Source organism: Octopus bimaculoides, chromosome 22 (genome assembly GCF_001194135.2).
Source record: "Octopus bimaculoides isolate UCB-OBI-ISO-001 chromosome 22, ASM119413v2, whole genome shotgun sequence".
Taxonomy (NCBI): domain Eukaryota; kingdom Metazoa; phylum Mollusca; class Cephalopoda; order Octopoda; family Octopodidae; genus Octopus; species Octopus bimaculoides.
The window spans coordinates 6190565-6200015 of record NC_069002.1 but is presented as its reverse complement, the minus strand read 5'-3'; the positions used below and the strand labels follow the sequence as shown (position 1 = coordinate 6200015).

General features: G+C 36.0%; 2 long non-coding RNA genes across 3 annotated transcripts in view; one reads left to right on the top strand and one right to left on the bottom strand.

The window, feature by feature from the left end:
- The window catches only part of LOC106880194 (uncharacterized), a 105629-nt gene that overhangs the window by 94042 nt on the left and 2136 nt on the right, over positions 1–9451 (top strand). The gene's annotated exons all lie outside the window — the stretch shown is intronic.
- LOC128250557 (uncharacterized) overlaps positions 4314–9451 on the bottom strand; it is a 7787-nt gene continuing 2649 nt past the window's right edge. For both annotated transcript variants that reach the window (XR_008266592.1, XR_008266593.1), the window contains exons 2-4: positions 6815–6896; positions 5095–5251; positions 4314–4847 (exon numbers count right to left, since the gene is read on the bottom strand). This is a non-coding gene — a long non-coding RNA (uncharacterized LOC128250557). The remainder of the gene's footprint in view (positions 4848–5094; positions 5252–6814; positions 6897–9451) is intronic.

Below are 9451 nucleotides of genomic sequence, written 5' to 3'. Positions count from 1 at the left end.
TATATATATATATATATGCAATGGGGTTCTTTCAGTTTCCATCTACCAAATCAACTCACAAGGCTTTGGTCGGCTTGTCATTATAGTAGAAGTGACTTGTCCAAGGTGTCACATAGAGGGACTGAAACTAGAATCATGTAGTTGGGAAGCAAGCTTCTTACCACACAGCGACGTGTGTGCGTGTTTTTGTATGTGTGTGTGTGTGTGTGTCTTTCTCCATGTTTGTCCTCCACCACTGTGTGACAGCCGGCATTGGTTTGTTTATGTTCTCCTGATTTAGTGGTTTAGCAAAAGAGACTGATAGAGTAAGTACCAGACTTTAAAAATATAAGTATTTGGATCAATTTCTTCAACTAAAACTCTTCAATGCCGTGCCCCAGCATGGCCACAGTCCAGTGACTGAAAGAAGCAAGAGATAAAAGATAAAAGCAGATATATAATACAAAAATAGTTAATATTTTTTTTTTTATATATATATAAAATGTGTTTTTACTGAAGGTTTTTAAAAGACACCTTATCTTACAGAACCCCAGAATTTCTTTGACAGAGCCCTGGAATTCATAAGAACTCACTTTGAGGGATACTACTCTTATGGTATCTATTTTGGACTAGAACAAAGAACAGTGTTTCTGACAGAATTACAAATTGCCATTTTCACAGATCGTAGTTCTGTTGCGTCTCTTATTGCTATCTCTTGTAGATTATCCTGATTAAATTCTCCAAGGCAATGATGGGTAGCCTACGTAGTCCAGAATGTATTATACAACAGAATTTACGCTCCTGTTTGTAACTATCTTGAAAGCTTTTGTTTTAAGAGACCATTGTTAACCCCATCATTACCATTAAACGGCCTTCATTACAAAGAACTATCATAAAAATATCACACCAGTGCTTAACATTCATACATACTTTAGAAAAGATAGCTGTCGGATATTTTCTCTAGTTTATTCATTGTCCAGACTAATTTCCAAAACTACTACGTTCTGACTTTTCCGTGAATCCTATCAAAGACATCAATTGTTACATAAAATTCCTTGAGGTTCCTCTTTTGGTATCACTGTAATGGTTTTCATTAATATTGTTTACATTTCTACCATATAAATAATATTATTTGTCTTCTAATCCATTTTGTTCAGGAACGATACAAAGCTGTCTTTGAAGTAAATGACAATAGTTCTCCATCAAATACTTTTCGTTGGCGCTTTGCACTTCCAGAAATTGGTTATGTTCACATTTATACTACAAGCTTATCATTTCCAAACCAAAATTTCTAGAAAGGAATTTTTGCAAAATATTCCCATTTTACCATTTTAGATACTTATCTTTTTAGTGATCGGAATGGTTTCCTATAAATTTGATTGTGCAATTTGTCATTCCCTAATCAAGCAGACCTTTGATCAAATGTGCTCAAGTTGCAACCATCCCGTTTCTGTGTGTGTGTGTGTATGTATGTTTGTGCATGTATCAAAGAGTAGAGTGTGATTTGAATGAAACTTGGCTGCTATTTCTAGGAAATAAAAGTGCTCTAAATATTTACTCCTGTGTTGATTTAGTCATTATGTATGTGACAAGATTGACTATTCCATATGCAGCCATCCTCATCTGTGCACATCACATGACCATACCAGTGATGTCTTGGAATCCTCTCTTATTAGTCTCATGCTTCAAAAGCCTGACAGACACCAGTGCCAGTCTGTTTATTCAGCACCATTAATCAGCTGATACTTATAAGGAATGAAAGATGCACTTGATCCTGGTGGGATTTGAACTCAGAATGTAAAGGGTGGAAACTAAATACTACAAGATGGTTTGTCTGATACTCTAATGATTCTGCCAGTCCAGCAGCTACACACTGGCACTCCATTAGTTATGATGACGAGGGTTCCAGTTGATCCAATCAACGGAACAGCCTGCTTCTGAAATAAACATGGAAGTGGCTGAGCACTCCACAGACAAGTGTACCCTTGATATAGTTCACAGAGAGATTCAGCGTGACACAGAGTATGACAAGGCTGGCCCTTTTTTGAAATACAGTACAACTCATTTTTGCCTGTTGAGTGGACTGGGGTGACATGAAATTAAGTGTCTTGCTCAAGGACACAATGTGCCACCAGGAATCGAACTCACAACCTTACGATTGTGAGCTGGAAACCCTAACCACTAAGTCACGTGCCTTCACAGCAGCTAAATAATTGCATTACTAATCAGTTTAATAATTGAATTCATATAAAACACGAAATAACGTAGAATATATTAATAACATTTTCTTTTCTCTTTGTAATATTTATATACCGAGAATAATTGATGAGAAAGAACTGTTTTTTTATTTTTTTGTTTGTTTATTTATTATTATTTTTTTTTTTTTTTGATATATCTAGTAAATATGCTGTCATTGCACCAATGAATAGCCATTGAACATTTATACAGTTTCATGTTCCCCGTAGATTTATTATTTTACATATTGCAATATTAACCTATACTCCTACGAAATGTCTGTAAATACTTAGAAATATTGGTATGAAATTACAGTCAACAGCAGCAACTCGTCGAGCTTGTTTGGGTTTGTTTGACTTGATCTCACAACGCAGCCATCCCTGTCATTCATGTTGCATGGAGGCGGTCACCAAATAGCTGGTCACTGAAGACTTTGGCAGGATCAGTGGCACTTGTGTTATCTTTGTCAGGATGCCCATGGGAGCATATCACTGATGAGGACTTGCTGAGCTCTTCAGCTCTCTCCTGCGAAACGTATTATCTCCCTTTCTCTCTTTAACTCTCTCTTCCCCTCCTTCACTCTCTCTTTATCTTTTTAACTCTCTCTTTCTCTCTTTAATAATTTTGACTCTAAAACTATTGAAAAGGTTGCAAGACGCAACGGATATTTTAGAAAAATAAAAAAGAAATAAGTGGAAATTTTACCAGTGAGTGTGTTAAATTATAAGGCACCAAAAGAGAATGACTCTCCCCAGACACAACAGAACATGCTTCAACACACGAACTCACATAAAGAATCTTACAAACCAAATCCCAAAACAAAATATATATGTTTATATACATATATATATATATACATACATATATAGATTTATATATTCATACAAGCATGCATATCTATATAAATATATTTGCATATAACTACCTACATCTCTCTATCCAGCCAATTCCATTCATTCATTCATTCATTCATTCATTCATTTAATCATTCATTTATTCATTAATTTATTAGAATAATATCTTAAATATGTTGACTCTCTTGTGGCTATTGAGATGTGCTTCAATGTTATTTTCTTCTTGGAATAATAAAAAGAAAAAAAAACATAACTATGAAGTGACAATGTTACACTGCTGTTTGTCTGATTAATGTCTAGTTGGTTATGGCTATCAAACATTAAGAAAGTTTCATAGTTTAATTAAGGACTACTTTTTGTTATGTGCTGTTTCTGCAATGGCGGAACCATTAGAATATCGGGCAAGATGTTTGAGTTTGTTTTGTTCTAGCTCTTTGCATTTTGAGTTCGGTAAAGCAAGCTGCCAATGATGACAAGAACTTCACCATTAGTGGCTCAGTCTCCGCAAATGTCTCAAAAGAGATAGGTCACTACCTGGTTCTGATACTTCTGGGTTTTGTACTGTTTTGAATTAATCATGCATTATCTCTTAGCTTTGGGATTTCAATGATGTGACTGTTTATTTTTAGAATGACATTATAGAGTAGGAGTGAGAGACTGGATCTCGCTAGTTAGGACTTAGAACATGTAGAACCTTTGAGCTGGGTATGGCCAGTTTAAATCTTAAAGGGTTAAGAATGGCAACTGCACTAATCTCAGCTGACTTCGAGGGAGTGTGAGGGTCTAAGGGCAGTGACCCTTACTGCAGGCCAAATCATTAAAATCTCCAACTTTATTGCAATTTTATTCTCATGGTTAAAAGTTTTATGACAGCCAGCAAGTTACTTAATTGAGAATCATTTCTACAACATAACTTATTACTTATCAACAGCTGGTGTATATGTTCTCATATATATATACGTGTGTGTGTGTGTATAGATGTGTGGATGCATATATATGTATGTATATGCATACACACACATATTCATGAATATATTCTTATATATATATATATATATATATATGCATAAGTATATATTTATGAATATACACACACACATATATATATATATATATATATATATATATATATATATATATATACACATGGACACACACACTCACACAGATGTGCATATACACATACATGCATGCATATACATACATGCATGCATGCATGCATGCATGCATGCATATTTCGTTTGCAGTTGCCTTCTGAAGTGCATGTGTATGCTTTCGTTAATGCATTCTTAAAATGTTCCTATTCGTAACAGAAAACATTTTCATAACAACCGTTCAATAAGTCATTTTTATGCCTCTTAAAATGTAATGTTGAAGGGAAGATAAATCAATGAAGTTAAGTTTCAGTTTTATAAGCCCAGCATAATAAATACATTACACTCATTAAATATTTACAAGTCCAACATGTTACCTCTTGTGGCGTGTTACCCACTTAAATTCTGTCGATGTTTTTACACATAACTGTACTTTTCTTCTAAAGAATCCACATTTGCATGTCTTCTTTACACCATGGATTATTTTTATTTTTATTTTTTTTTTTTTTTGTTCAACCTCTATCTAAAACTTGAATAGTTTTAAATTATGAAGTTTTTTCCAGCAGAATGTTATTTCTGAGGCTTCTTCTTTGCGTTGGTTTGAAGAATTGAAGAAGAATCTTCTTCGCAAATCTGTTATTTTTGATCCTAGCTCCGCAGTTATTCTGAAAGTTGCTTTAGAAATCTGCAAAAAAAAAATAATAATAATAATAAAAAAAGAAATTAATAAAATAAAAATAAATAAAAAGGTTTCTCTGGTTTAAGAAAACTAAGTAAAAGAATTTTATTTTATTTTTTTTTTGCAAAAAAGAATATTTCTAAATCGACAATCAAAATTACATTTTATAAGAATTTTTGATATGAAAGGATTTACAAAAATGATATATTTGTTAAAAAATTTTTTATATATGAATTTTACTTATTTTTTTAACCTTTTTTGTTCTTTTTTTTTATTGGTTTGCACGTTTCCTTGTGTATTCGACTCTAACTCTCCTACGCATGTAACTTTATCATCAGCAAGTCCACCTCTACGTGGTCTCTTAGCCTGCTAGAAAACAGCATCTAATTCCCTCAAATTGCTTTAAAAATCTGAAAAAAAAAAATAATAAATAAAAACATAAATAAAAAAATAAACAGATTTTTTTTTTTCTGGATAAGAAAAACTAAATAAGAGGATTTTTTTTATAGAGAATATTTCTAAATTGACAATCCAAATTATATATTTCATAAGAATTCTGATATGAAAGGATTACAAAAATTATATATTTGTTAAAAATTTCTTACATCTGAATTCTACATATTTTTTTTTTTTTTTTGCTTTAATACCCACTCTTACATATTTCCTCATCCTGCTCTCCCTCAAATTACACTCTATGTTTTAAATAGGAAACACTGTCTCTTCTGGGATATAGCCCTGTCCAATATGTAAGAAAGGTGTTGGTAGAAACTCCATAAGTTGTACCCAGTGCAAGCTTTGAACATGTAAGAGGTGCAGTGTTATCAAAGGAAGGTTAACGGAGAATATAGTCTTTGTGTGTGGCAAATGTGCAGGTACAATAAGCACTAAAAATATGCAGACAATAATCCCTCAAATGGTCAGGTGGATCATTAGAAGTAACAAATAGCTCCTGTTACAAAGGAGACCAAGTTAGCAGTGGGGTGGGAGTACTGAAAGTGTAGTTGCTAGGATGAGAACAGGCTGGGCAAATGTTTCTTATTTCTTTATTGCCCACAAGGGGCTAAACATAGAGGGGACAAACAAGGACAGACAAACGGATTAAGTCGATTACATCGACTCCAGTGCGTAACTGGTACTTAATTTATCGATCCCGAAAGAATGAAAGGCAAAGTCAACCTCGGCGGAATTTGAACTCAGAACGTAGTGGCTGACGAAATACCGCTAAGCATTTTGCCTGGCGTGCTAACGTTTCTGGCAGCTTGCTGCCTTCAGAGATTGGTCACATTACTATTATTTGGTTTTTCTTTATAGGTAGTCTGCCAAACAGTCACAGAAGTCTGGTGCAGGGCTCTGCCTGGCAGGCACCTGTTGAGCAGTCTCACCCATGCCAGTATGGAAAGCAGACATTAAACAATGATGATGATGATGTAGCCTAATTAGGTTTGGACATGGCTTAGATATTGGTGTCTAGTTTTGAGGAGGCTCTGTGACATATATATTTATTCATAACCCCCCTACCTTCCCTCCCCAAAAACTGGCTCTCTGTCACTTAGAACGATGAGGGTTCCAATTAATCAGATCAACAGGACAGCCTGCCCATGAAATTAACGTGCAAGTGGCGCATAGGATGTGACAAGGTTGGCCCTTTGTAATTACAGGTACTACTCACTTTTGCCAGCTGAGTGGCCTGTAGCCACATCAAATAAAGTGTCTTGTTCTAGGAGACAACACGCCACCAGGAATTGAACCCCTGCCTTAACAATTGTGAAATGAATTTCCTGACCATGAAGCCATGTGCCTTCCCTTATTTATTCTTAAATGCATTCATATAAACATACACGCAACACTGCATAACATGATGTTGGCATATATGCTTGAACGTGTGTGTGTTTGTGTTATTGGCTTCCATACACATTCCGTCAGACAAATTCCACTCAAATTTGACCCAAGGCTATATTAGGAAAGGGACTTACCCAAGTGAGAAACACTGTGCTGTTGGATCAAACCAGGAACTACATAATTATGAAGCAAACTTTCTTCATCACAAAACCATTCCTGTAGGAGACATTAATAGAGGAATCATGATGTTTTTTTTGGATAGTTTGAGAAGTAACAATCCACCAATATTTATTGATTCATAATTTTGGCTTTTTTTTCTTTCCTACTGCACTATTAAAAAGAAAAAAAAATCCCTCCTTTCTTTCTCTTTCTCTGTCACACACACACACACACACACACACACACACACACACACACACACACACACACACACCAACCAATATTCTTAAATGATGATTCCTATAAGGCATACCAAGCAAATAAACTCATCAGTTGTGTTTGTTCGTTTTTTTTTTTTTTTAATCTTTTTCTATTCTAACTGCAAAAAGCAAACAGCAACTGTGCATTTATATTCCTGACCAAATGCTTCTGAAACGAAATGTCTGTGAATCAATCCTTTTGTTCCATTGCTGCTTTATATAATATAATCTTAATAAAAAATCTATCAGCAAAAGCAGCTGCCAAAGCCTTTTGTTAGCCTGGTTTCCTTCTACTTCCTTCTGTTAAAACTTCTGACCCTTTCAGTAACATAACCCCAGAGCTTCTATGTGGAGCATCAACCTGCTAGAACAGATCCTTCCCCACTGACACCAACCCTGTGGTAAATTAAACACACACCCTGCTGTCAGCTTTTAATGAAATATGTAGAAAAGAATATATCGGATGTTGGATAATGTAGTCCTATTTACAGAATGCCTGAGATGAGAAAATGAATGCATGACCTGTCCTGAAACATATTTCATCATAGGTCTCCTCATTAAGGATCTGACCTGGGGCTAAACGACAGTCTTATTCCAGTGTCTTTTTTTTTCTTTGAGCCTCAGGACTCATAAAGCCAGTTACCCAGATTTCATGATGCGTCAGTCTAGGTGCATGGCTCGGTGGTTAGGTTGTTGGACTCATGATCACAAGATTGTGGTTTCGATCCCTGAACCGGGCTACGTGTTGTGTTCTTGAGCCAAATGCTTCGTTACACGTTACTCCAGTCCACCCAGCTGGCAAAAGTGAGTAACCCTGCGATGGACTGGCATCCTGTCCAGGTTGCATTCTGTCCTTAAACTATGCTCCTTTCTCCTCCACTCCAACTCACTGATTAAAAAATTCTTTTTCACTCATTTCAGTCATTTCAACTGTGGCCATGCTGGAGCACCACCTTGAAGGGTTTTAGTCAAACAAATCAACCCCATTTCCTTTTTTTTTTCTAAGCCTGGTATTTTTTCTGTCAGTCTCTTTTGATGAACTGCTAAGATACAGGGATGTAAACACACCAACACAGATATATACACGCATAGACGCACACACACACACACACACTCACACACATGACAAGCTTCATTCAGTCTCCATCTACCAAATCCACTCACAAGGCTTTGGTCGACATGAGGCTATAGCAGAAGCCACTTGACCAAGGTGCCATGCAGTGGGACTGAACTTGGAACCATGTGGTTAAGAAGCACTGGTCAAGCCGGTACTGTTGACCTTCAGATCAAGTCTGATTCGGTGCATTTATGATTACTACAAATTCCTCCCCCACCCCCCGTCCTCGTTTTTTAATGACTTAAATTGAGTGAGATTCGATTGCTATTTCTTGCAGATCATGTGACTGCTCGAAGACTTCTTTTGTTGCACGTACTCCGTCGTACTTGCTTTGCTGATTCGTTAAGCTGTAAGGCTTAAATCAGAATATTTTATCTGCTGACACAATTACATACACTCAAACATGCACATGCTCTCTTTCTCTCTCTATCTCTCTCTCTCTCTCTCTCTCTCTCTCTCTCCCTCCATCTCCCTGTCTTCCCCTCACCATGTCTCTATTTTCCTCTCCATCTCTCTCCCTCTCCTCCACCTTTCTCTCTCTCCTCCACCTCTACCTTTGTCTCTCTCTCTGTCTTCTCTGCCGCTCTCTCTCTCTCTCTCTCTCTCTGTCTCCTCTACCGCTCTCTCTCTCTCTCTCTGTCTCCTCTACCGCTCTCTCTCTCTCTTTCTCTTTTTGTCTTTCTTTCTCTCTCTCTTTCTCTCTTTCTCTCTATCTTTCTCTCTCTCTCACTTTTTCTCTCTCTTTTTCTCTCTCTTTCTCTTTCTCTCTTTCTCTCTCTTTACCTCTCTCTCTCTCTCTCATTCACTTTGTTCACTCATTCACTCTCAGAAGACAGTCAGCAACAACAACAACAACAACAACAACAAAAACACCCCAAGAAACCAACAAACAAACAAACAAAATAATCAAAAAAAAAAAATGCAGAAACATTTGACATTTGACAAGGAATGATTCACAGTCATTAACACATTCCTGACACGACCAATTCCACATAAAATACAAAAAAACTTACTGCCATTCCATCTCTATTTATACGTTTGCAGTCTTTTTCTCTCTTCACGTCTGTCTAATCAGCCAGATAAGTTTCATTACTTGTCTTTCGGATTTTTAGTTTTATTTGCTTTCACTTTTGAATTAATTTACTGCATCTTTTAATTACTGATTATCCAGACATTTGTCCATTCGCTCATTCATTTGTTTATTTATTTATTTATTTATTTATTCGCCACGTTCC